Source organism: Pongo abelii, chromosome X, assembly GCF_028885655.2.
Source record: "Pongo abelii isolate AG06213 chromosome X, NHGRI_mPonAbe1-v2.0_pri, whole genome shotgun sequence".
Taxonomy (NCBI): Eukaryota; Metazoa; Chordata; class Mammalia; order Primates; family Hominidae; genus Pongo; species Pongo abelii.
Window position 1 is genome coordinate 139,798,245 of NC_072008.2, and position 26,977 is coordinate 139,825,221.

General features: G+C 38.8%; 1 protein-coding gene and 1 pseudogene across 1 annotated transcript in view; one reads left to right on the top strand and one right to left on the bottom strand.

Moving 5' to 3' along the window:
- GPC3 (glypican 3) overlaps positions 1–26,977 on the bottom strand; it is a 459,357-nt gene that overhangs the window by 275,697 nt on the left and 156,683 nt on the right. The window lies entirely within an intron of this gene.
- Positions 21,531–21,671, top strand: LOC112131217 (U2 spliceosomal RNA; annotated as a pseudogene).

A 26,977-nucleotide genomic window follows, 5' to 3' on the forward strand; every position in this document is an offset into this window, starting at 1 on the left:
TTCATAGCCATATACATACATTCTCTTGTCCATCACTCCTCCTCTTCCTGATTCCACAGGAAGGCTGAATGTCAAGGACCCTTGTCCTACCCTCCCTATCTCACAGGACTATAGCTAGAAGTGAATAACACATATAAAACTGTTCTGAGAACTTCCCCCTAAATGATGCTAGAAAAACATTTTATCAATATAAACAATCTATACATCACACACTAGTGACTGATCATTCCAAAGTCTTCCCAGTTTTCCCATCTAATGAGAATTCCTGCCCAGAAAATAGCGACTGTGTCCAGCTCCAGATATAGAAATATCTGTCTACATCAGCAGAGAGAATGAAAGAATGAGTAAAAGACTTGGAGATGTGTAAAAAAATGCAAGGTTACAGTGGAAGGTATTCTTTTTTTTGTTTGTTTGTTTGTTTGTTTGTTTGGAGACAGAGTTGCACTCTTGTTGCCCAGGCTGGAGGACAATGGTGTGATCTCGGCTCACCGCAACCTCCGCCTCCCAGGTCCTGGTTCAAGCAGTTCTCCTGCCTCAGCCTCCTGAGTAGCTGGGATTACAGGCATGCGCCACCACACCCAGCTAATTTTTGTATTTTTAGTAGAGACGGGGTTTCACCATGTTGGCCAGGCTGGTCTTGAACTCCTGACCTCGTGATCCACTCGCCCTGGCCTCCCAAAGTGCTGGGATTACAGATGTGAGCCACTGTGCCCGGCAACAGTGGAAGATATTCTAAAAGTAAAATGTGACACTAATAGGATTAAGCCAAAACAAAAATACTGGATTAAGTTAATAACCAAAGTAGATACAATTTGTTTTAATTCCATAACCAGGAATTTAGACCAACTAACATTTCCAAGTTCCCTACCATGGTCCAAAACTGTCCTATTCCAGGCTCATAGATCATCTGAAAAGGCAAGACTGGTTCATGGCCATTGCAAAGGATTCGGACTCTTTGAGGCCTGTAATAGCCATTGCTCTTTGCATTCTTCAATTTGACTACTTGGATTGGGTTTAAATGTACCTGAAAGGAATGGCACCCTGTTCTTCCAAGACATAGTCAAAGGGGAAAAATTCTTGATGGTTCCATCTGTCTCAAATGAAAAATAGGTCTGATTCAGGAAGCCTGGAGTGATCTGAGTTTACACTTAGATCTGGAGATAACCCTTATAAGAAAATCCAAAAGTCAACCTCAAATAGTGTCCAGCATTTATTGAACTTCATTTAGGCTATTTCTACCAGAGTTATCATTTACCCTATATTACTGTGCAAAAACAACTTTTCTCAAATTTCAGGTATGATTTTCATATCTGCAGGGTTCTATTTCAGTGTAGAAGCCACTAATAGCTGCTAAGTATATTCTACTTATGTAGTAAAATTAGCCCAGCACTCTGAATTTTTTAAATTATTATTATTTATGTGACTTTGGAAAATATGAAAAAAATGACCCATTCAATGTCTGAGATAAATACACACACACACACACACACACACAAATAATTACCCCCCCCCCCTTTTTTAACGGACAAACAAATCAAACCCAGAGGATTGAAATGGAAGTGGCTCCACTATTTCTGGTGTTTTCACAAATACTCCCTCAAAATATATCTCTCAAACTTGCTTTGTTTTGGAAACCACCCTCTTTTGAAAGAACAGGAGAAGAATCTTTCACATTTTATGATCCCCTTTAGAGGCAACAAAGCAACAGCCAAGACCTGAGTTGATAGATGAGCCAATGCGCTAACCTGGCTGCAAATCGGAATGGCCTGGGGAGCTTGTTAAGGAAGGGGGGGGACCGAGCCCCATTCCAGATGTGCTGAATCAGAATCTCCAAAGGCAGAACCCAAGGAATCTGTATCTTTAACCGTTTCAAGACATCTGTACTAACTCATCCCATCCTAGGGTATCATCTCTGCTCTCTTCGGAAGATTCCTCAATCTCTCCCCAGCCCTGACCTCTTTTTTTGAGCTCCAGACAAGCCCATAGGGTGTCTCAGAAGCATCTCAAATATACCAAGGCCAAAACACTAAATTCATCTCTTTTACTCTCCAACCTGTTCCTTCTTTAAGTCTAAATTTCAAGTTGTTTTTCTTAACATAATATTTCAAAAAGAGGCATGTCAAGATCCCTTGCATTTCCATGAACTAGAATTCTAACATCCCTACCTTATGCCTCTTCTTTTAAAAATAATTTCTAAAAATCGACCCTAAAATATGTTATAAAACCTTACCACTCTGCATTTGCCATTTTTCTTCACACTACATATTTTTTTTTTATAAGTAATGAATCCTAGGTGGTGGTGGTGGTGATGGAGGTAAAAAAAAGAGTAAAAATAAATAAAAGTAATGAGCCCTAGCCAATATCTGCTCTATTTACAAAAATCTAATAGGTATACTATATTATCTCTATGCAGAGATGGAATATTACCATTAGATACTATATGGTATCCATTTAAAATAGGTCCTGATTAAAGTATCACTGGTGCCATCAGAGGCAAATTCCACCATCAGTTTTTCAGAGAAACTTCTTATTCACCAGGTTACACAGACGCAGGCATATCTGGGTCAAAATTCATCCTGGAGTTGTGTTGAATATATGAGAACAGAAGTGAAGTAGTAGACTTTGTTTAATTATCTGATTATTTTGTCTTGCAAATAAAAAAAGAAATATATAAAGTGGGCAAAAATCAAACAGAAAGTTATGGCAATGCCACAAACTGGACTATCTACAGGGATTTGCACCAGCCCACTCCCCACCCCTCTAATTATCCTCCTCTCCATCTCACACTAGGTAGAAAACAAAGGTTGTGTCCTGGAACTCCCTCTTCCAGAATGCCTCAGAGAAGGAATTGAACCAGTAAAAGGGAGCAGGGGCAGCCTAGGACTGGGGGACAGTGGAATATAAGGTCAAGTTCTATGCCAAAGTTAGAGCTGAATGGAAGGGAGCTTACCTTTGAATGTGGTCACCAGTGAATGCTGCCTCCTATGCCTTACCATACACAATTCCCTATACTCAATTACAACATGATAATGGTGATACAGTTGAAAAAAGCCCAAGCTTTGGAATCAGCTAGACTTAGGTTAGAATCTCAGCTTTGCTAATTAATGTGTATGACTTTGACCAAGTTCCTTAACCTCTCTAAGATTCAGTGTTTTCCTTTATAAAGAGAGGATATGAATAGTATTAACAGTACCTACCTCCTAAGGTTGTTGAGATGAGTTAATGAGGAATCACATATAAAGTATATGGCACATAGCAGGCCCTGTATAAATGCTAGCTATTTTCCTTATCATCCTTATCATAATCATCATCAAGTACCTTAAAGAATCACTTTATATTTCCATTTAAAAACTGTATTGTTTAAAAGTATTTGATCGAACCATAACAAATAGCCATTTTCACTGATGAAAAAAGGAAAATTAACAATTTTATGTGATGCAACCTAACATTTTAAGAAGTATATCCCAGGGAAAGAGTACACTATATTTAGTAGCCAGTTATATGTGGAAAATACAAAACCTGATCCTCTGGAATTAAGGAAAGTAAATTACTTCATGCCATTGAAGAGCAATTATCTGGCACTTAGTACAATTTAGCAAAATACCTATGGTGCTCTATGCTATATGAAACAAGAGCAGAATGTACAAGGTTTTCTACCTTGTTTTCATTGTTATTGTTGTGGTTCCAACCAAGACCCCTAATAATGTTATTTCCCTCTCTGCTTTTGCAATAAGACACAGACAGAAAAGAGACACAGAGACTATTGTCAGATGTAATTGGAAGTGATAAGATCACAAAAAACTTAAAATTTTATCTCTAAATTAGAATTCTTTCAGCCTATCTTGGGAGTGAAGATAAAGCCAAGGTAACAGAACAGTGACCAAAGCAGAACACTCTTCATTTGATGTGTTACTCTAAGTCAGTCTTCAAATTAAGTTAGAAAGTTGTATGCTGCACAAGCCTGAAGAAAAAACTGGTCTTGATTTAGCATCCTGATCTATGCTTTTGTTTATACCTCAGTAAATTATGCAGATTTCAAAAAACAAGATAATAAGCAATTTGTTGAAATTGAGATCACCTATTTTAATTAATTAATTTATTTATTTATTTATTTTTGTTTGTTTGTTTGTTTTTTTGAGACAGAGTCTCACTCTGTCACCCAGGCTGGAGTGTAGTGGTGCAATCTTGGCTCACTGCAAGTTCTGCCTCCTGGGTTCATGCCATTCTCCTGCCTCAGCCTCCCGAGTAGCTGGGACTACAGGTGCCCACCACCATGCCCGGCTAATTTTTTGTATTTTTAGTAGAGACGGGGTTTCACCGTGTTAGCCAGGATGGTCTCGATCTCCTGACCTCATGATCCATCCGCCTCAGCCTCCCAAAGTGCTGGGATTACAGGCGTGAGCCACCGCACCCAGCCAAGATCGCCTATTTTAAAGGAATTCTGAGGGCTCACTTACAGGAAAGGATAAACGAGTGAAAAAAAGCATCCTACTGCATGTTCTCAGATCATCAAGACCAGGTGATACAGTTTGGATATTTATCCCCTCCACATCTCATGTTGAAATTGGATCCCCAGTGTTAGAGGTGGGGCCTGGTGGGAGGTGTTTGAGTCATGGGGGGTAGATCTCTCATGAATGGCTTGATCCCATCCTCACAGTAATGAGTGTGTTCTCACTCTATTAGTTTTTGAGAGAGCTGATTGTTGAAAAGAGCCTGGCACCACCCTCTCCCTTCTCTTCCTTCCCCTCTCACCATATGATGCCTGTTCTCCTTCACCTTTCACCAGTGGAAGCTTCCTGAGGTCCTCACCAGAAGCAGATGCTGGCACCATGTTTCTTGCATAACCTGCAGAACTATAAGCCAAACAAACCTCTTTTCTTTATAAATTACTCAGTCTCGAGAGGTATTCCTTTATAGTAACACAAATGGACTAAGACACCAGGGGGAACAAAATGGTATGAACCTGACACAGCTGCCTGAATCACAGGCATAAGACAAAGAAAGAAATATGAGTCTCTAGAGGGTGAGTTTGCCAAACCAGGCAAATGCTATTAAGTGCTCTTGCACAGGTAACTCTTTCTAGACTAGAAAAGGCTGGCAAAGGCAAAAACACAGTGAATAAGTATCACTGTATACACACCAAAATAAGCAGCACTGACATGCATTGAGCACTTATTATGTGGCCAGGCACTGTGCTCAAGAGATGCACAAATCTGCAAAAAAATAATATCAAGTGGTAAAGCTAATTTCCTTTCATTCTCTACTGCCATGATCCTCAAAGAGCAGTCTCTGGGTCAGCAGCATCAGCATCACCTGGGAGCCTGTTAGAAATGTACATTGCTTGGCCTCAGCCTAGACCTACCAAATCAGAAAATATGGGGTAAGGCCTAGAAATCTGTGTTTTACCAAGCCCTCCAGAGGATTTGGAAGGAAGATCAAGTTGAAGAACCACTGTTCTAGTGCACTGTCATCTCCAGCTTCCCTGTCTCCCATGCATTTCTGCTGGACCAAAGCAACATCAGAATAAACATAAGACAACGCTGTTAACAATACTGGCCAAATGCCAAAGGCTAAGGCACTACAATGACATCGCCATGACTTGGGTACACTATGAAGCAATCATGACAGGACCCTGAGAATAGGAAGAAGACCATGTCCACATAAAAGCAAACATTAAACATACGCCCAGGCCCACAGGGTTGTTCCCTACAAAAAAGGCAAAGAACTTAATGAAAACCATGCCCTTGAGACAAAGGGAAATTTAACACACTCTGACTTTCCTTTCCTTCTTAGTCTCAAATGACAGTTTGATTTTTTCAAAGAACTCCATATGTCTTGGGGAAAGAAAATGGGGGGTTATCCCATCCCAAAATACAACTGAAAGCTTAGAATGCTTTGTAAATAGAAAAACTACTCAACAGACTTTGGGATATAAAGAAATTCAATATAAGAACACTGAGCTCAGTGGGGAAATATGCCTGGTCCTTATATGCTATAATATCAGGAAGTAGAAGACCCAGAATTATTCACATTTTGAAGCAGTATGGTATCATGGAAAAAGTCTGGAGATTTGGAGCCAGACAAATCTGCATTCCAATTCCACTTCTACCACTTACTAGCTGTGAGACTATGAGCAAGATACCACATCTTCATGAGATTTTTGTGAGAATTAAATGAGATAATGTATTTAAAGTGCCCAGGACATGAGTATTTAAAAAAAAAAAAACAAACCAGAAAACAAACAAATACATCTTCTAACTTTGAAAATGTATAATCCCACCACCTACAGTTTCTTGTACATCCTCCCCCACAAAAAATGCATAATGCACAAAATGAAATTTCATACATAATAAAAAGACAGTTTTGGCTTCAGGTATTCTCAAATACAAGGACAAGACACATATATAGACATAGCCATGTTCCAAATGCATTAGAAAAGTTGTTTTTAACCCATCTTTCAAGTTATTCTCTTTTTCCTACTCATATCCTTGTTATAAGATCAATGGTGTGGAGAAGAGACAGACAATGGAGAAAAACTGTTAAGCATATGTGAGTGAGGAGAAGAAGTGAACCAAAATAAGGGCCAAATAGTAAAACATCAACTATACAAAGTGTGCAAGAGGAACACGAGGAGTGCAGAAAGAAATGACTCAGGGAAAAAAATAATTGACCAATCCACAGCTATATTTATGCAATTTTATATGCCTCCCTTCTAGGAAGTTAACAAACTTCCTAGGAAGTTCTCTTACAATGAAGTTAGTTATGTTGGTATTCCCTTTAAATCATTTGTTAAAATTTATAACTTGTTAAGCCAAATGTCTAGTTTGCCTAGACATCCAGGTTTATTTGGAGGGGAGGGGAAAAGTATCTGGGTGATCAATTCACTATAAGGACCCACTAGGAAGAAGAAAAGCAGGGAGGACAGTGAGAAAGAGCTAGAGATACTTCCACCTCTCATCCTTCCCAGCCTCCTAGTTGATCCTTGTTGCAGCTTCCCAGACTCCTAGTTGATCCTTGTAATCCAATTTCCAGTCTGGTAAAACAACCACCAACAGTGTTACTGTTGGTCACAGAACATCCTCCTACTTTGAGTCATTAGACAAATGAAAGGAAGAACTCACATTGGCCTGCAGAATCAATGGCGGCACCCAGCAATGCTATTCAGTCAACAAATGATTATTGAGCTATACATAAAAGGGGAGTGAGACATTGACCTCAACATTAAGGGCCCTGTATCAGTCACATCCATATTTCCATTAGGATCTGACAGTATTTTTATTCTATGAGTCCTTGTTTCCCTGTGTCCTAAAACTCATCTGTATGTTTTCTCTGTCATCTCTACTACTGGTAATAAAGTTTCTAACAACAAAGTGTGTTTTCAGAACCCATCCTTTTCATTAATGAGGGAATCATCATGCCGCCTGTCTATCACCAGGGCAAGCAAACCCAGTGTGTGAACAGAGATGAAAGAACACACAGGATAATAAAAATATCAGACAGTGAGCATTATATTTGTAAACTTAATACCAGTTTCCAGCCCATTTTATTTCAGCTACATTCTGTTCAGTTTCAAAACATTAGTCAGTCACAGCTGAGAGTTTTGCTCATTCTCATCTCTCACCCAGAAGTACAAGCTCAAGTTCATTATCGAAGGAGAAACTGTATTCCATTGTCTAACCTTGTTGGTTAGCAGATGACCACTAAAGTATGGCTAGTCTGAAAAGTCTGCCTTGAAATCAGTTAAGGATTCACTGGTTTTGAATTTTAAAAGCAAAAATATTTTTGAATCCAAATTATCTGAATCTTTCTATAATATCTAATTGGCTTGGGTTTTGTGAATTCATCATCCTTCCTAAATTACAGAAAAGTGGGGGAAAGACCAAAAATGAGTTAACAGTGGGAGTTCTGCAAGTATCAGTGTAGTTGCTTAATTGTGAAGCACTGATTTGGAGGGAAGAGGAGCCTGGGATTCTGACATCTGAAATGTTTCACGTCTAAAAGCTATTCATTGGACAGTGAGGAAAAAACTACAAAAATGAAGTGAGTCCACACTATATGTACTTCCATCTTGGTAGAGAAGTGAGGCACGGGAAGTAGTTGAAAGAGGCCTGGCGGCCGGGTGTGGTGGCTCACGCCTGTAATCCCAGCACTTGGGGAGGCCGAGGCGGGAGGATCACGAGGTCAGGAGATTGAGACCATCCTGGCTAACACAGTGAAACCCCATCTCTACTAAAAATACAAAAAATTAGCCAGGCATATTGGCGGGCGCCTGTAGTCCCAGCTACTCAGGTGGCTGAGGCAGGAGAATGGCATGAACCCGGGAGGTGGGTGACAGAGCAAGACTCCTTCTCAAAAAAAAAAAAAGAAAGAGGCCTGGCCTAGAAGATAGAAGACCTAAATCAGAACCAGGCATTACTGGTTCAGTCTCTGTTTCCTCTTCCAAAGGAGGGAACACTAGATGCTTTCTGAAGCCTCTTCCACCTTAGCATCCTAATCGTCTGTGTGAATAGGGTGACCATACATCCTGATTAGCCTGCTACAGGCTTGTTTATACCTTGTAGAGCAACTAACCTGTTAGTTATTTTTAGCACTTCCTTTCACTCTCAAAAGTATCCTTGTTTGGACAATAATTTATATTGTCACTCTATCTGTGAGTCACTTCTAAATGTAAGTTTTGTACTTTGGTATACAGCTCTAGTTAATTACATCTCTCTAGCTAACATACTTAAAATTACAGAGCTTCATTCCTTAAGGAAGGAAGAAAAGGAGGAGGGAAGGTGGGAGGAAGGAGCTGTACAAACAGTGAAATAAGAAACAAGGTTGAGTAGGGGAGCACATAGTTGAGATTCAACTGTTTGGCTAAAGAGATATAAGGACTGCCCCAACTGAAATTGGTGGGGGCTGTTTTTTGTTTTTTGTTTTGTTTTGTTTTTTGTTTTTCGGTTTTTGGTTTTTGGGTTTTTTGCTTGTTTTCTGTTTGTTTCAGAATAATTGCACAGGAAACTCTCCTATGTAATTCAGCTCCCATGGGACCATTTTAAATCTCTATTGCATATCTAGAGACAGTTATTTATATTCTGCTTAATGGGCACTGATGTTGCTGCCTAAGTGTGACTCACTCTCTTTTGTCATCAAACATCATTTGCACACAGTAGGTCAACTTGCATAAATTAAACTGAGAGAAAAATGTCTAATTCTGAAAACTAGCCATTTTAAAGTCACATAATCAACAAAGCTGCTCATGTAGGTCAAAATCTGCCCTCAGGTCTCCACAGACAATTCCCACCAGACTAATCACAGAGTTAGACTGCTAGTTTAAACTTGTCTTGAAAATCTCAGGCTTAAATAACTTCTTTAACTTGGGGGCTACTTAAAAGAAATTCTTAGACAATTATCTAGACCTAGTTAAAATACAGAAGCCCTACAAAAAGTATTAGTTAAAAACCAAATAAGGAAAGGAGATTTTGTTGCAAACAGTGATACAAAATTGATATCCTCTTTTTCTGGGACCGAAAAGGGCTACAGCAAACTATTGTGAAGACCCAAAGCCATATTTAAACTAATAAAGTAGTCCCAAACTTCAACAAACATTCATGTTATCTGGACAAAATTTTCTTGAACCTTTATCAAAACCTAAGTATTTTAATTATTTTTCAAGCTGGAGACTGATATAAATGGGTCTATATATTCATCATATAAAAATATTTAAATACTCTGGTGAAGAGGTGCCTGACAGACAGATCTAGTCTCAAACACATTTACCATTCTAGTCAGAAGGATCTACTTTTAAAATTTCAAAGCCACATGAGAAACAAATTGCTGTTAATATCTAAACTCGAATGTGTTTGGATGTCACTGTAGTTGATTCAGGCTATGTATACAGATATACAGATGTGTTCTGAAAGCAGTAGCCATGATTTCCATAAGCCCTATAGGAAACTGGGAGGGGGAACAGGTGAGGCGGAATAAGGAGACCTCAGTCCAGATCTTCCCGGCTTCACTGTGAATTGATCTTGCTGCCTAGGGCCTTACTCAGGTTTCTCTTGTAACTGGACTCTTGCTTCCTTGGCTGTATGCCTGCCTGACAGTTTAATCTCCAACCCCTCCACCCACCCTATTCCGGCCAGCCAAAGAACTAAATCTACAGTGTTTGAATATGTGAGCCTGTTTTCTTAAAAGGAGCCCTCTTTGGGAACCCAAATAGAAAAGAGCTCAGGGTGGCTACTAAATGTGATAAACACAAGGTGTCCTGGCTCCCTGTGAGCCTCTCTCTGGCTCAACAAAGCTCAGATCCTTTGACTCTAGGAATTATACACCAGACAATCCAGAAAACAATTCTTCCCAGTGCCCAGACTCTCTGGGTCTAGGTAGATGTTGATCTAGGTTCCAGTACAATTGTCAATGCTACCTGTTTAAGGCTTCTCTCCAGCTGCAAGCTAAGCTATTACTTGCCCCACTCTAATGCCTTGGTGAAGTGAAAGAAAAGCCTCCTGAGAAGGGTTCTATGCTGAACATTTTACCTGAGAAACTCTCTTTCAGAGAATTCACTTGGCAATTTAAATGGCAGGGGTGGGAGCTCCTGACAGAGTTTTTGACTTTACAAATCTTGCCCCATGGGCCAAATCTATTTAAGTTTAAGGGTTTCCCCTTCTTGGCACAGCAAGTGCCTACCTATTCCGGCCCCTAACACTAGGCCTACAAAAGAGGACTTTCAGCTCTTCAGGATGTCCTGATAGCTGCTTAGCCATGCTTCTGTTAGGGCAAAGAATGTCCAAGAAACAAGAGCTGTCGTAGCTCCTTAGCTAAAATGAATATCCATGTCTTACTTATAAAGTTGATCACCATTCCGATAACACTGGCTGTAGCAAAGATCAATAGACCTAATTACCCTGTCCTATGTACTCCGAAGACTAACCTCTGGGGAAAGTATTATTGGTGGAAACACTATATGCAGCATTAAGTATTAATGACATTCTCAGGTTTTCTGAAAGGATAGGTAAAGTTAGGAAATAAAACTTTGATTCTCTGGCAAGCATTAGAAAACCAGCCTGCCCTCGAATGCCAATATCATGTCAATAATTCTGATGCAGAATGAAAGAAGTGTGGTGCACAACCACTCATTAAATGGAAGAACATCAGGTGACATTCCTGATGAGTTTGCATAATTTGTAAAGGTTTGGAGCTAGTGGTGCACAGAGCACCCATCAGCAGACAGCCCTCTGGTTAGTTAAAATTCTGGAGGACATGCCAATGTTTCTCCTTTCCACTCTGCTCACTAGAATATCCTGAGAAAGCAAATTGCAACTTAATGTCTACCCAGAGTTGGGCAGTTGGTGGAAATGGTGGGTGAATGGCATTAAGATGCTGCTCTGCAAGGCCCCAGCTTCTCAAGCATGGATGGCCTGCATCATATAAAAGCAACCCCAGATTTCCAGGAGGGGATTCAATCGTACAAATGTCAGAAATGTAAAGGAGCCTAATATGCCCTTGTGTTAAGAAATGTCGAAGAAACATCTGCAGAATGGCATCTTGCAGGCTATTAGGGCAAATAGGCTTGAAGCATGGAGAACAGACAGCTGTGCTTTCAGGGGACATTTTCGGATGTCGAGGTCACTGGAGAAATATGTCAGTTGGCATGGTGAGTTACCCCATGCTAAGAGAAACCAGATCAAATTTTTGGCTAGTTACTCAGGACACTCCAGGATACCTCCTCTATAATATGATTTTCAACCCACATCCTCCTTTAGCAAAGGGAGTATTTGTTTACTCAGTTTTCCCTTTTCTCTGAAGCACACATACTTTGCGGGGCTCCTTGTCAGAAACAGTTCCCCACCCTGGAATGAAATCTGCTGATGTGGTTTCCGAAAACTGAGGCTTGTCTGCTCACTAGGAGAGACAAACAGTTTCAATTAAGGACAGCATGTAACCCTTGTAAGCCTTGTTTGAGATGCTACATTCTGTCAAAATCAGAGATCAAAATCCTAGGATGTCAGTGTTGGAAAGGACTTAGAGTTCATGCTTTTTGAATTTTTATTGTTATGATTATTATTTTTGAGACGGAGTCTCACTCTATTGCCCAGGCTGGAGTGCAATGGCGTGATCTCGGCTCACTGCAACCTCCGCCTCCCAGGACCAAGTGATTCTCCTGCCACAGCCTCCCAAGTAGCTGGGATTACAGGCATACACCACCACGCCCAGCTAATTTTTGTATTTTTAGTAGAGACGGGGTTTCACCAGGTTGGTCAGGCTGGTCTTGAACTCCTGACCTCAGGTAATCCACCTGTCTCGGCCTCCCAAAGTGCTAGGATTACAGGCATGAGCCACCACACCTGACCCACTCTTGTGGCATTATATATTGTAAATCCAATGATAGCTGATCAAATCAGTGCCTCTCCTGTTCCAAACTTGACATGATTGAATTGTCAATAGAAAAGATTTTACAGTAAGAGAAGGAAAGCTGACAGTGTAAATGTCTGAAAACCCAATGAAGCTCAATATAAAATAAAACAATGAGCTAGGATATCATTTTATAATTTCCAATGGGAAAAAAGTGTTTAGTGAATCACAGCTGAAATTGGGGGTGATCACAGGGAGGGGGAAGCAGGAATGAAAAGCCGGCTAACTTGCATTATAATTTTTGAGAAATCTGAAATGCAAATTTGCAGATGCAAATTTTAGGAATTATGCATCATAGTCACTGAGTTGTTTATTTACAGAAATGGTTCAAATACTCTCCACCTCTTTCCTCCTCCATACACATATTTTTTAGTGATAATACCCAGTTGCTGGGGAGAAATAAGCATATCCTTCCCCAGGATTCCTGCTGACTTCTAGTAAGTGGCTTGGGAACAGATCTTGTAGAACTTATCCTTGCATTCTTAAAGTCAATCAGTAGAACACTAGTTTCATTTAAAATATCCCCAGAAGGAGTCAGGTTTGTTTTTGTTTTTGTTTTTGTTTGAAGCTGCAGAACTTTCTCAGATATATACATCTTGCTTCACATGTGGCCAACCACACTTCCCTTAGGAAAACTAAAAAAACTAAAAAAGTTGTACTCCTTAAAACTTGAAGAACTCCTGCCAATTTTTCAAGAGACCTGATTTGTCTGTTTGCAAATATAAGAGCATGGTACTTATTTGTATGTTGAGAAGCATATGACATCCCACAGGGAGAGACCAGGCTGTGAACTGATAAGAGAATGCTGTTTCATTTAAAAGCAGACAGAGCCTTGTTTGCATGACGTTCTTGCCTCAGTAGTTGTTCTAAATGCATGGGACCTGATTAAGGGAGAATTAGCTTCTGAGAGATGCTTGGTTTCTGAGTTTTTATCTTGAAAACTATATTCTGAGGTTGTTGGAGCATATTTTTGGAGACATCTTTAAATATAAATGAAATTCAGCATTATTCTCCTCCTTGTGGAGGTGGCACATTACACCACTGACCATCCTCTCTCCTTCTGTGATGTGCTCTTCTCCCAGGAAGCTTCTCCAATATTGCACTTTTTATTGTATTTATTTATTTTTTGAGATGGGATCTCCTTCTGTCACCCAGGCTGCAGGGCATTGGTACAATCATAGCTCACTGCAGCCTTTACCTCTTAGGCTCAAGCAGTCCTCCCACCTCAGCCTTCCAAGTAGCTGGGACTACAGCTGAACGTGCCACCATGCCTGGCTAGTGAAAAAAAACGTTTTTATAAAGACCAGGTCTCACTTTTTCACCTAGGCTCATCTCAAACTCCTGGTCTCAAGGGATCCTCCTGCCTTGACCTCCCAAAGTGCTGGGGTGACAGGTGTGAGCAACTGCACCTGACCTAATATTGCTCTTTTTTTGAAGCTTCTCCAAACTTGTTCTTTGTCTCATTCAACCAACTTCTTTAATCTCTTGTTCTGACAGTGGAGTTCTTATAAAACTCAATCAATTGCTCTCAATTTATTATCATGGCTACCCTTTACTAAGTGCTTTTTACAAGCCAAAGACTGTGCTGTTCAAATTACATGTATTATTTCATTTAATGCTCACAGAATCTCTATAAAAATGAGAGAGAAGAAAAACAGGGCCAAGAATACTCTAGATTCTTGGTTAACACCCAATTTTACTGGACAGGGAAAAGAGTAGGAGCCAACAAAAAAAATGGGAAAGTAGTGATCAGAAAGGAAGGAGGGGAACCAGGAAGAGCAAGATCCTGGAAGTCAAGAGAAGTTCATGTGACACCCACCATGAACTACACTCTCCAATCTATATATCTCCATCCTCAGCTTATTGCACATGCACTGTACTAAAAGTGCTGTAGGTGGGTTTGGGGCATCATTGACCCTCTGAAATGTGATGCAAAATTTCATGCATTTACATGCATACATTTTCTGGGGAATGAGTTCATAGGTTTAATTAGGGACCCATAAACAAAACAAAGGTATATCTTCAGACTCATGCCTTCAGTTTTCCATTGCACAGTTTCCATTGTACCCCGAAAGTCGACATGTCTAAAACTTCATTTAACATCTATTTTTGTATCACCTCGCTGCAAACTGGTTACTGATCTCATCTCCGTCCACTTTTTGCTAGTATAATACCATTATTCTCCTCCAAGCCATCCTCTGTTTTCCCCCATATATCTAGTACATGACCATTGCCTCTAGGATTTATCCCTTCTCTCTTCTTACATTTTTTACCACCTTGTCTTGGGACCTTTTCTTCTAGCGTGTAGACTTTTGAGGTTGTTCTTAGCCAGCATCCTTGCTTGCTAACCTTCTTTGTATTACAGTGATGACAGACAAATCGGGTCTCTTGAAAAATTGGCAGGAGTTCTTCAAGTTTTAAGGAGTACAGCTTTTTTAGTTTTTTTAGTTTTCCTAAGGGAAGTGTGGTTGGCCACATGTGAAGCAAGATGTATATATCTGAGAAAGTTCTGCAGCTTCAAACAAAAACAAAAACAAAAACAAACCTGAATCCTTCTAGGGATATTTTAAATGAAACTAGTGTTCTACTGATTGACTTTAAGAATGCAAGGATAAGTTCTACAAGATCTGTTCCCAAGCCACTTACTAGAAGTCAGCAGGAATCCTGGGGAAGGATATGCTTATTTCTCCCCAGCAACTGGGTATTATCACTAAAAAATATGTGTATGGAGGAGGAAAGAGGTGGAGAGTATTTGAACCATTTCTGTAAATAAACAACTCAGTGACTATGATGCATAATTCCTAAAATTTGCATCTGCAAATTTGCATTTCAGATTTCTCAAAAATTATAATGCAAGTTAGCCGGCTTTTCATTCCTGCTTCCCCCTCCCTGTGATCGCCCCCAATTTCAGCTGTGATTCACTAAACACTTTTTTCCCATTGGAAATTATAAAATGATATCCTAGCTCATTGTTTTATTTTATATTGAGCTTCATTGGGTTTTCAGACATTTACACTGTCAGCTTTCCTTCTCTTACTGTAAAATCTTTTCTGTTGACAATTCAATCATGTCAAGTTTGGAACAGGAGAGGCACTGATTTGATCAGCTATCACTGGATTTACAATATATAAATGACAGCACCATATCTGGCCTTCATCTAAAGCAGCTGCCTTTTATCGATTTATATTCCACTAGCAAGGAAGAAAAATTGCAGAACAATGTAGTGGTATGGTCCAAGATCAATACCAATTTTTTTCTTAATGACACAAAGGCCAAGATAAGGACAGCATAAGTCAAAGCTAGACAGATCAAATTTGCCCAATATCCCTTTCAATTACTGAAGAACATGCACAGGGATGTATAACATTAAAGCAAAGGAGAATATTATTCCAAGTGGTTTAAAATTACGACATCCAACAAGACTGCATGGCCCTCTCCCTGAGATAAGGAATTGAAATGAGCTGAGAATGGAGAGCCACCCACCCTTGCACCTTGGTCTAAAAGCAGCTAGGTGTTTCCAGAGTTAGTCTAACTATTAGAAGTCAGAGCACTGATCAGCTGTGTAATCCAAATGATAAGGATTTAAACCAGGACTCCAGCACCAAACACCCTGAATTCCTTAGGTGTTGTTATTGAACAACAGGTAATGAAAAGTGCAATAGATTGGTTGCCCCCAAGAATAGAATATGCGTTATAATAAGCTAAAAAGCAAATTACCCAAACAGTTTAACAAGCCCAATAGAGTGGCAGGCCACATAAACTCTGAGCAAGTTGTAAAGTTATAGCTATCTGCACTATGGCAATGAACGGCTGCCCAGTCCCTGTGGGAATCTGAGAAGATTCCCTATTTCAGTAAAAATAAAAGTGGGTGCAGGTCAAAGCAGTTATTTCTGAAACTGGTGTGCCATGACCCCAAACCATGTTATGTTTCCATGTTATGTTTATCATAACATGGAAAGTTAGGATGAAATCAGTTCAGGAGAATCCTAGACTGGAGACCTTTTTGGTGATTTTTCTCTAGTGATGGATTTTTTTTTTTTTTAACCTGCTACCAACACTTACAGCGTCAGGGGCTTCTCATTAAACTAGACTCCCATTCTACTTGCATACTTCCTGACAGTCCCTTCCCTTCTACTGGTGTCCTCTCCAACATAATATAAACATGGTTAGACACTTTAAATGACAGCAATCTTTGACACAGAGTACAATATCAGCAAAAATCATGCAAAGTATAGACAAACTAAGGTGTTCAAGAATAGCTTGAATCTTGGCAGGGCTTTGTAAGATATGCTGTGAAGGAAACTTGAATATCTGATCAGTGGTAAAATAGATGACATTTGAGTTCCTTCCAGTACTAATCATCTATATTTCTAAGTAATAACAGATCAAATGCCCTATAAATGGGAAAACAAAACAAAACACAGTAGAATAAACATGGGTCTTTGAAATCAAGCAGACTTGGATTCCAGACTGAACTCTGCCACTTACCAGCAATATAACCTTGGGCAAGTTACTTAGCCTCTCTGTAAATCAATAGCAGGCTAAGTGACAAGTGTGCTATAAACAATATCACATTTGATCTTCACAACAACCCTGTGAGTTTGTTATCTCCATTTTAAAGATAATGAAACTGAGGTTCAGTGAGTTTAAGTAAACTTGCTCAAGGTTATACATGGTTAATGGTAGAATCTAGATTCAAACCATAATCCATATGGTTCCAAAATCTATTCTTACCATTACTTCCATCACACTACAGTCCTTTCAGTCTAACCTAAACCTGAACTGTTGTCTTCATTGTCTCTCCGGTCACTAAGAAATAAAGTTTGGGCCACATAGCTAACCATAACAGAACTGTATAATCCCACTGACAATGAGGAAGCCAATAACAACTTAGATGCCTGGTCAGGAAATGCTTAGAAACCAAACATGGAAACCTCATTTTTTCACACCACGTTTGTTAACACTGTCACCATGATAATATATGTAACTGAAGAGAAATAAATGTTCCAACCCTAAGGACAAGAATGAAAGTTATAACAAGAATGCAAAGGGAAGCATAAGGCATATATCTTATACAGTCAATTTTGACTTGATTTTTCTACTAGTGTTGCTAATGCATTTTTTCTTGCAAATTAGTGCAATATTACTGATCATAACATTAGACGATGCAGTTTAGCTGTGGGCAACAGAAGCAGGCAGTTCAGCCTGGTGTGGAGCAATCAGAAATGGGATGCTTTGTTTTCAAGAAAATGTCATGCTGGGACTTTGAGTGGCAGTAAAATTTGAGTTACCAGATGATTTTGGAACTAGGAGGTTTGGTAAGACCAACCTAGTAGTTAGAGTTAGCACAATTAGAAGCTCAGGAAGCCGAAGAGGTAAGACTGAGATAAAGAAATATACAAACACCACAAATCAGAGCAGCCATAAGTTTGGGTAGAGCAAATGGGAGGAAGTCCATACAAAAATTATGAATCAGGGCACCTAGCTTGAACCTGATACTCTCACATACTTTCTTTCACGGAAAGAATACACTAACTATCCTAAGCTAGCAGCAAAAGAGTAATGATGTCTGGCTAGCAAGGGCTCTCAGAGGTGCTGGGCAGCCTGAAAAGTGATAAGCAAAAAAGACAGAGGAGCAAATAGCTGGTAGATGGGAGATAGTACAAGACTGTGATTTGGCCATCTAGCACTAGGATCTCAAACTGACTGTGTTCAAAGGTATGACTGAGAAAACGTATGCCAGAAACTTAGTCCAATGGCCGGCACATAGCAAGAGCTCCATGCATTTCTTAAAGTCCCACAAAAGGGGTTGTGCCGAAAAGCCAAAGGATGAAAGTCTTCAAGTGTATACAAAGTGATCTTTCTAGCCACACACCTGTATAGCAACATTTTCAACAGAATCATTTTTTTCAACACCTGGTGAATGAACAATGAAGGTAAATTAATGATCAAAGGTAACCTCAAAATAGCTTATTTTGGAAGCATAAATGTACACTAATTATTACAAAAGTCACCAGCCAATGACATATGCACTCCATTGACCAATATGCTTTTTGATGCCATCAGAAGGAAAAAGAACTTTGGTAAATACTATAGCCAATTATTAATACTTTCAATTTCTGTATAATCCTGGCACATTCTTAAGTGGTCCATAAAAGTAAGGAGCAACAGTGTCACAATCTTTACACAGTCAATTTTATCTATAATTTGGGAATACTGGCACATGAATAATTCTGCTCAAACTCTTCAAACTGTTGAAATATTTATTTCCTTTTGTCTCAGATTATGTACTTGATAGAGGTAAGCTGGGGCTATAGAGATACAAATATATTCAGAACACTTGAAATGGAGGCCTGGTTCTACCACTTACTAGGTGAGTAACATCTGAGTGGGCCTCAGCTCCCTCATCCACATAACAAAAGGTAATAATACCTAGTGTAGGCATTATTCATCTTTATATCCATCATGGGCCTGAAAATTGTGGTAGACAAATAGCGAGCAGATGCCAAAGAAACATTTGTTGCTTGGTGATAAAACTTTCAGGAAAATATAGTATTTTTGACCCTGGAATTTTGCATTGCTAGGAAAACATATTACAAATAAAGTATTAATAATCCTATAATTGTCACTCACAGTCAAAATCATTTTGTTGAAATAGATTGCTTTGGTTTGATTGAAGAGTCATCTTTGAATTGGCATCACTTGACCCAGAAAACAGACAACGGTATACTGCAGAGTCTATGCATTTTTACCTTTCTAAAGGGCATGCATAAATAAAGTAGTCCCCCTCACCCTTATGTGCAGTTTTGCTATCTGTGGTCTGTTTCCTGCGGTCAACCACAATCTGAAAATATTAAACAAAAAATTCCAGAAATAAACAATTCATAAGTTTTAAATTGCATACTGTTCTGAGTAGCGTGATGAAATCTCACACTGTCTTGCTGCATCCCACCTCGGATATGAATCATTCCTTTGCCCAGCATATCCACACTCTGTATACTACTCACCCATTAATCACTTAGTCTCTCAGTTATCAGATCTACTGTCATAGTATCACAGTGCCTTGTATTCATGTAACCTTTATTTTACTTACCAATGGCTCTAAAGTGCAAGAGTAGTGGTGCTGGCAATTCACGTATGCCAAAGAGGAGTCAGAAAGTGCTTCCTTTAAGTGAAAAGGTGAAAGTTCTTAATAAGGAAAGAGAAAAAAATCATATGCTGAGGTTGCTAAGATCTATGGTAAGGACAAATCTATCTCTGAAACTGAACAGTATATCATTGTATTCTATTTTATTAATAATAAAATTAATAATAAAATTATTGTGGATAATCTCTCACTGTGCCCTGCGTATAAATTAAAACTGATCATAGATGTGCATGTACAGGAAAAATGTAGCATATACAGGGTTCAGTACTATTTGACTGAACTAAGACTTGAGATTTCAGGCATCCACTAGGGGTCTTGAATGCATGCCCATGGATAAGGAGGGACTACTATATCATATGCCAAACATTTATACATGTTTAAAACATGAAATTAAACTAATTACCACAGACTAGAAACAAGACCCAGAGCCTCATAACATAATGTACAAAATGTCCAGAACACATATAAAATTACTTGGCATAAAAGGAACTAAACGGCTTGGCATGGTGGCTCATGCCTGTAATCCCAGCACTTTGGGAGGCTGAGGCAGGCGGATCACCTGAGGCCAGGAGTTCAAGACCAGCCTGGCCGATATGGCGAAACCCGGTCTCTACTAAAAATACAAAAATTAGCCAGGTGTGGTGGCGGGCGCCTGTAATCCCAGCTACTCAGGAGGCTGAGGCAGGAGATTCGCTTGAACTCAGGAGGCAGAGGTTGCAGTAAGCCAAGATCACGCCATTGCACTCCAGTCCGGGTGACAGAGCAAGACTCTGTCTCAAAAAAAAAAAAAAAAAAACTGGCTGGAAAAATGTCATATTACTTATAGGAGAATAACAATTTGAATGACTGTGGATTTTTCATAAGAAACCACAGAGGCAAGAAAGAAGTGGCACATTATTAAAGTGATTACAAAAAAAAACTATTAACCCAGAATTCTGTATCCAGTGAAATATCTTTCGGAAATGAAGATGAAATTAAAAAGAAAAACATTTCCATATAATTGAAAACTAAGAGAATTCATAGCCACTGAAATGCTCTAAAGGAAGCTCTTCATATAGTAGGAAAATGATATCAGAAGGAAAATCTGAAAATAAGAACTAAAGAAAGAACAACAGAAAAGACAAATATCCAAATAAATAAAATAGTCTATACTTACGGTCTTGAGGTCTTTAAAATGTTTTACCATTAAATACAAACATAATAATTTCTGATGGGATTTTGCAATATATTCATATAAAACAACTATTATACAATATAAAAGGGGGATGGAAAGGGGACTTACATAATAGAAGATTTCTGCATTCAGGTTAAATACAAATTGTAAGAAGACTGTGCGGGCACAGTGGCTGACACCTGTAACCTCAGTGCTTTGGGAGGATGAAGCGGGCAGATCACTTGAGGTCAGGAGCTCAAGAGCAGCCTAGCCAACATGGTGACACCCCATCTGTACTAAAAAAATACAAAAAAATTAGCCAGGCATGGTGGCACATGCCTGTAATCACAGCTACTCGGGAGGCTGAGACAGGAGAACCTGGGAGGCAGAGGTTTTAGTGAGCGAAGATCGTGCCACTGCACTCTAGCCTGGCTGACATTTCAAAAAAAAAAAAAAAAATTGTAAGAAGACTGTAAAAAGTAAAGTGTGTATATGGCAATCCCCTAGAGCACTAAAAACTAAAAATACTAAAAATATATATATATATAAAGAGATATAGCCAAAAATAATAAAATGGAATAATAAAAAATGTTCAAATAACCCAAAGGAAAACAGGAAAAGAGAAAAAGAGGAATGAGAAACAGAAGGGAAAAAACAGAAAACAAATCATAAAATGATAGATATAGATCCAAACATATCAATAATGACATTAAATGTAAATGGTCTAACAATCCAATTAAAAGATAGATATTACAAACTACAGGGTGTCTATAAGAGATCTAGCTCCCATGTACTGATATAGGTATGGTTAAAATGTAAAGATATAGAAGGACGATCGCTTCTCGGCCTTTTGGCTAAGATCAAGTGTAGCATCTGTTCTTATCAGTTTAATATAGAAGGACATCAATGGAAATGGTAGAGTAAAGAATTGACATCATAGAAGCAGAGAGTAGAATAGTTGTTACCAGACACTGAGGAGGGGAAAAGGGAGGAGACGAAGGGGGAGAGGTTAATCAACAGGTATAAAGTTATAATTACATAGGAGGAGTAAATTCTGATGTTCTATTGCATAGTAGGATGATGATGGTTAACAGTAAGATATGGTATATTACAAAACAGCTAAAAGAGAAGCTTTTGAATGTTCTTACCACAAAGAAATGGTAAATACATGAGGTGATGGCTATGCTAAATACCCTGATTTGATCATTACATAACATATATCTCTAGCGAAACATTAAATTGTACCCCATAAACATGTACAATTACAATGCATCAATTTAAAACAATGCTCTATATACCTACTATGTGTCCACAAAAATTTAAAATTAAAAAAAAAGTTAATACCAAAAAAATTGCTCTCCATAAAAGCAATGAAATACTGGCAAAAAAATTGCGAGAATTACTTTTTTTTTTTTTGAGACAGAGTCTTGCTCTGTCGCCCAGGCTGGAGTGCAGTGGCGCGATCTCGGCTCACTGCAACCTGCAACCTCTGCCTCCCAGGTTAAAGCGCTTCTCCTGCCTCAGCCTCCCAAGTAGCTGGGACTTCAGGCGCATGCCACCATGCCAAGCTACTTTTTTATATTTTTAGTAGAGACGGGGTTTCACCATGTTAGCCAGGCTGCTCTCAATCTCCTGACCTCATGATCTGCCCGCCTCAGCCTCCCAAAGTGTTAGGATTACAGGCATGAGCCACTGTGCCTGGTGAAAATTACATTTTTATGAATTCTGGAAATTAATGGATGGCTTGGAGCAACTCAGGGAGCAGTTATTCAAGTAAAATCGCTGAATCTTTGTAAGAATAGTGAATTTTGTGAAATTTTAACTTGCTCTAGGTCCATCTCTTGCTCTCCAGTTCTGTAGTAGCCTTGAAAAATAACAGCCTGCATTCCTGGTGCAGCCTGACAGCCACCTTAAGGAGCAGAATGGAAGTGGAGCTCTCACAAAGTGTCATTCTCAAATAATTGTCATTATGTGACCCATTGAGAGGTTATCTGGAAGATGCAACTTACAAGGCTGCTTGCATTTGACCTCATTTGGAAAGTACCCACTACAAAAAGCATTTTCTCGGGGAGGAGGGAGGGTTGGGAATTAGTCAAAGAGTATTACTGACAAGGCTCTGCGACTGCCTGAGGTGGTGGATACAGCTGGGACAAAGAATAAACAAAAGCTTAACAGGAAAAACTGGAAAAGAAGATATCCACAGGGGCTTTGGAAATCTTGGACATATTCATGGAAATACAGAAGGTCATGTACACATGTAGGGCTGTGCTCAGCCTCGGGAAAGACCTGAGAAGGCACAACGGTCTTACTTATGGTTGACCTTGAGACTCTGCACAAGTAAGAAATGATGGCTAAGGCAGAGTTGTCAACTGCCTAACTGTTGAAAAGATGCCCCAATATACACACAGAGCCCCTCAGCAAACATTGGAAAATTTGTTCATTCCAAGCATTTAAGGAACATCTCTGTCCAATCATTCGCTGACCACTAAGCTAACCAGACTTCAGTGGCCACACACAGACATTACAGAGTTCACTCAGAAAACTCACTAAACAAATAAATACAATGAAAACAAGTAGCAACAGCAGCAACAAACACTGGGGAAGGGAAAGAATCTGATTTCCAGAGTTACCACATTATATTATTTAAAACGCCCAATTTTTAACCAAAAAACCCACAAAAGACATGCAAAGAAACAAGAAATTATAGCCCATACATAGAAGGGAAAAGTAATCAATAGAAACTGTTCCTGAGTATGCACAGACATTAGACATACTGGACAAAGACTCTGAATCAGCTATTTTAAATATATTCAAAGAGCTAAAGAAAAGCACATCTAAAGAACTAAAGGTATCAGAATAATGTTTCACCATTCAAAAATATAAAGCAATACAATTTTTTAAAGAAAAACTAAATAGAAATTCTGGAGCTTAAAAGTGAAATAACTAGAATTTAAAAATTCTCTAGAGGGGCTCAAGAGCAGATTTGAGCAGGCAGAATAAAGAATCAGCGAATTTGAAGATACATCAATTGAGATCATTTGGTTGGGGAAAGGAAAGAAAAAAGAATGAAGAAAAACAAACAGCTTCAGAGACCTGTAGAATATCATCAAGCATACCAACAAAAACATAATTGTTGTCCCAGAAGAAGAGAGAGAAAAGCGTGCAGAAAGAATATCTGAAGAAATAATGGCCAAAAACTTCCCAAATTTGATTTTTTTAAAAATCAATCTACACATCCAAGAAACTCAACAAATTCTTGGGAAAAACTCAAAGATATCCACACCTAGACACATCATAATGAAACCTTTGAAAAACAAAGACAAACAGAAAACCTTGAAAGCAGCAAGGAAGAACAGATTCATGCACCAGGAATCCTCAATAAAATTAACAGCTGATTTCTTATCAGAAACCATGAAGACCAGAAGATGGTGGATTAATACGTTCAAATTGCTGAGAATACCTGTCAAACAAAGAGTCTATATCTATCAAAACTATGCCTGTAATGAAGGGGAAATGTAGAGTAACTGCTTTATGGATACAAGATTTCTTTTTGGGGTGATGAAAATGTTTTGGGAGTAGATAGAGGTGGTGGTTGAACAACATTGTGAATGTACTAAATGGCACTGAATTGTTCACTTTAAAATGGGTTTTATTGTATATGAATTTCACCTGGGTAAAAAGATGAAGGGGAAATCAAGACATTCCCAGATAAACAAAAACTGAGAGAATTTGTTACTAGCTGACTTGCGCTACAAGAAAAATTAAAGGAAGTCCTTCAGACTGAAATATAAGGATATTAGATAGTGACTCTAATTCACATGAAGAAATAACACAGGTAACAGTCATTATATAGGTAAATATAAAAGACAATATAAATGTAGTTTTTGCGTGTAACCCCTTTTTTCTTTCTCCTGATTTAAAAACAATTACATACAGCAAAACTTATAAATCTGTGTTTATGGACACACGATATATACAGATGTAATTTGTGACAACAACAGCATAAAGGAGAGGGAGTAATCGTGCTATATAGAACCAAAGTTTTTAGGCCAGGCATGGTGGCTCACACCTGTATTCCCAGCACTTTGGGAGGCCAAGGCAGGTGGATCACTTGAGGTCAAGAGCTCAAGAACAGCCTGGCCAACCTGGTGAAACTTTGTCTCTACCAAAAATACAAAAATTAGCTGGGCGTCGTGACACACACCTGTTGTCCCAGCTACTCAGGAGGCTGAGGCAGGAGAATTGCTTGAACCTGGGAGGCAGTGGTTGCAGTGAGCCGAGATCACGCCACTGCACTCCAGCCTAGGCAACAGAGTGAGACTCCATCTCAAAGAAAAAAAAAATTAGCTGGGCATGGTGGCGCATACCTGTAACCCCAGCTACTCGGGAGGTTGAAGAGGGAGGATCCCTTGAACCCGGGAGGCGGAGGCTGCAGTGACTGAGATCAGGACATTGCACTCCAGCCTGGGCAACAAGAGCAAAACTCTGTCTCACAAAAGAAAAAAAAAAAAAGAACAACCAAAGTTTTTATATTTATTTAAATTTACTTGGTATTAACCTGAACTAAATTGTCATAAGCTGAGAACTTAATTGTAGTGCTGACAGCAAGCATTAAAAAATAACACAAAAATATATAGTTAAAAATGATGACAAGAAAATTAAAATGGCACAGTAGAAACTATTTTTAATTTTTATTTATTTATTTTTAATTTTTTTTCAAGATGGAGTCTCGCTCTGTTGCTCAGTCTGGAGTACCGTGGCACAATCTAGGCTCACTGCAACCTCCACCTCCTGGCTTCAAGCCATTCTCCTGCCTCAGCCTCCAGAGTAGCTGGGACTACAGGTGAGCGCCACCACACCCAGCTAATTTTTGTATTTTTAGTAGAGATGGGGTTTCACCCATGTTGACCAGGCTGATCTTGAACTCCTGGTGTTCCACCTGCCTCAGGTGATCCACCTGCCTCAGCCTCCCAAAGTGCTGGGATCTCAGGTGATCCACCTGCCTCAGCCTCCCAAAGTGCTGGGATTATAGGTGTGAGCCACTGTGCCTGGCCTGAAATGATCTTTTTAAAATGGACAATGCAGGAATAGTGGAACAAGAAAAAACATAAAACATATAGAAAACAAACTAAAAATGGCAGATGGAAATCCTACTTTATCAGTAATTACATTAAATGGGAATTTATTAAAGTCTCCAATTAATCTCACTTATATGTGGAATCTGAAAAGGTTGAACTCATAGATGCAAAACCAAATGACAGTTATGAGAGCCTGGGGTGGGGGAGTGGGGAAAAGGGAGATGTCTGTCAAAGTGTATAAAGATTCAGTTAGATAGGAGAAAGAACTTTTTGAGATCTATTGCACAGCATGGTGTCTACAGTTAATAATTAAGTATCGTATTTTTCAAAATTGCTTTAAGAATAGATTTTAAATGTTCTTACCAGAAAAAAAAAATACATAAGTAGATGAGGTGATTAGATATGTTAACTGGCTTCATTTAATCATTCCACAATGTGTACATATATTGAAACATTATGTTGTATTCCATAAATATATACAACATTTGTCAATTAAAAATATAAATAAAGTAACTGAATTAAATTGGATAGGGAAACAACAACAATAAAAACCCATGTCCAACTAAAAAGCCAAAATGATCCAACTATCTAGTGTCAACAAGAGACACATTTTAGATTCAAAGACACAAATAGGTTGAAAACAAAAGGTTGGAAGGAAACATACAGATATACCATGAAAACAGTAACCAAAAGGAGAGCTAAAGTGGCTATACTAATATCAAACCAAAACGTTACTAGAGACAAAAAAAATTTTATAATGGTAAAGGGTTATTCCATCAAAAAGATATAACAATTATAAGCATATATGAATTTGATAACAGAGCCCCAAAATACATGAAAAAAAGTTGGCAGAATTGAAGAAAGAAAGAGACAATTCAACAGTAATAGTTGGAGACTTCAACACTTCACTTTCAATAATGCATAGTATAACTAGACAAAGATCAGCAAGGAAACAGAAGACTTGCACAACACTATAAACCAAATAGTTCTAGCAAACATCTATAGAACACTTCTTCCAACAAGAGCAGAACACATATTCTCAAGTGAACATCAAGCATTCTCTATGGCAGACCAAAAGTCAGGACACAAAACAATTTTAAATAAATTTTAAAGAATTAAAATGACACACGAGATGTTTTCTAACCATGGTAGAATGAAATTAGAAATCAATAACAGAAGGGAATTTAATAAATTCACAAACAT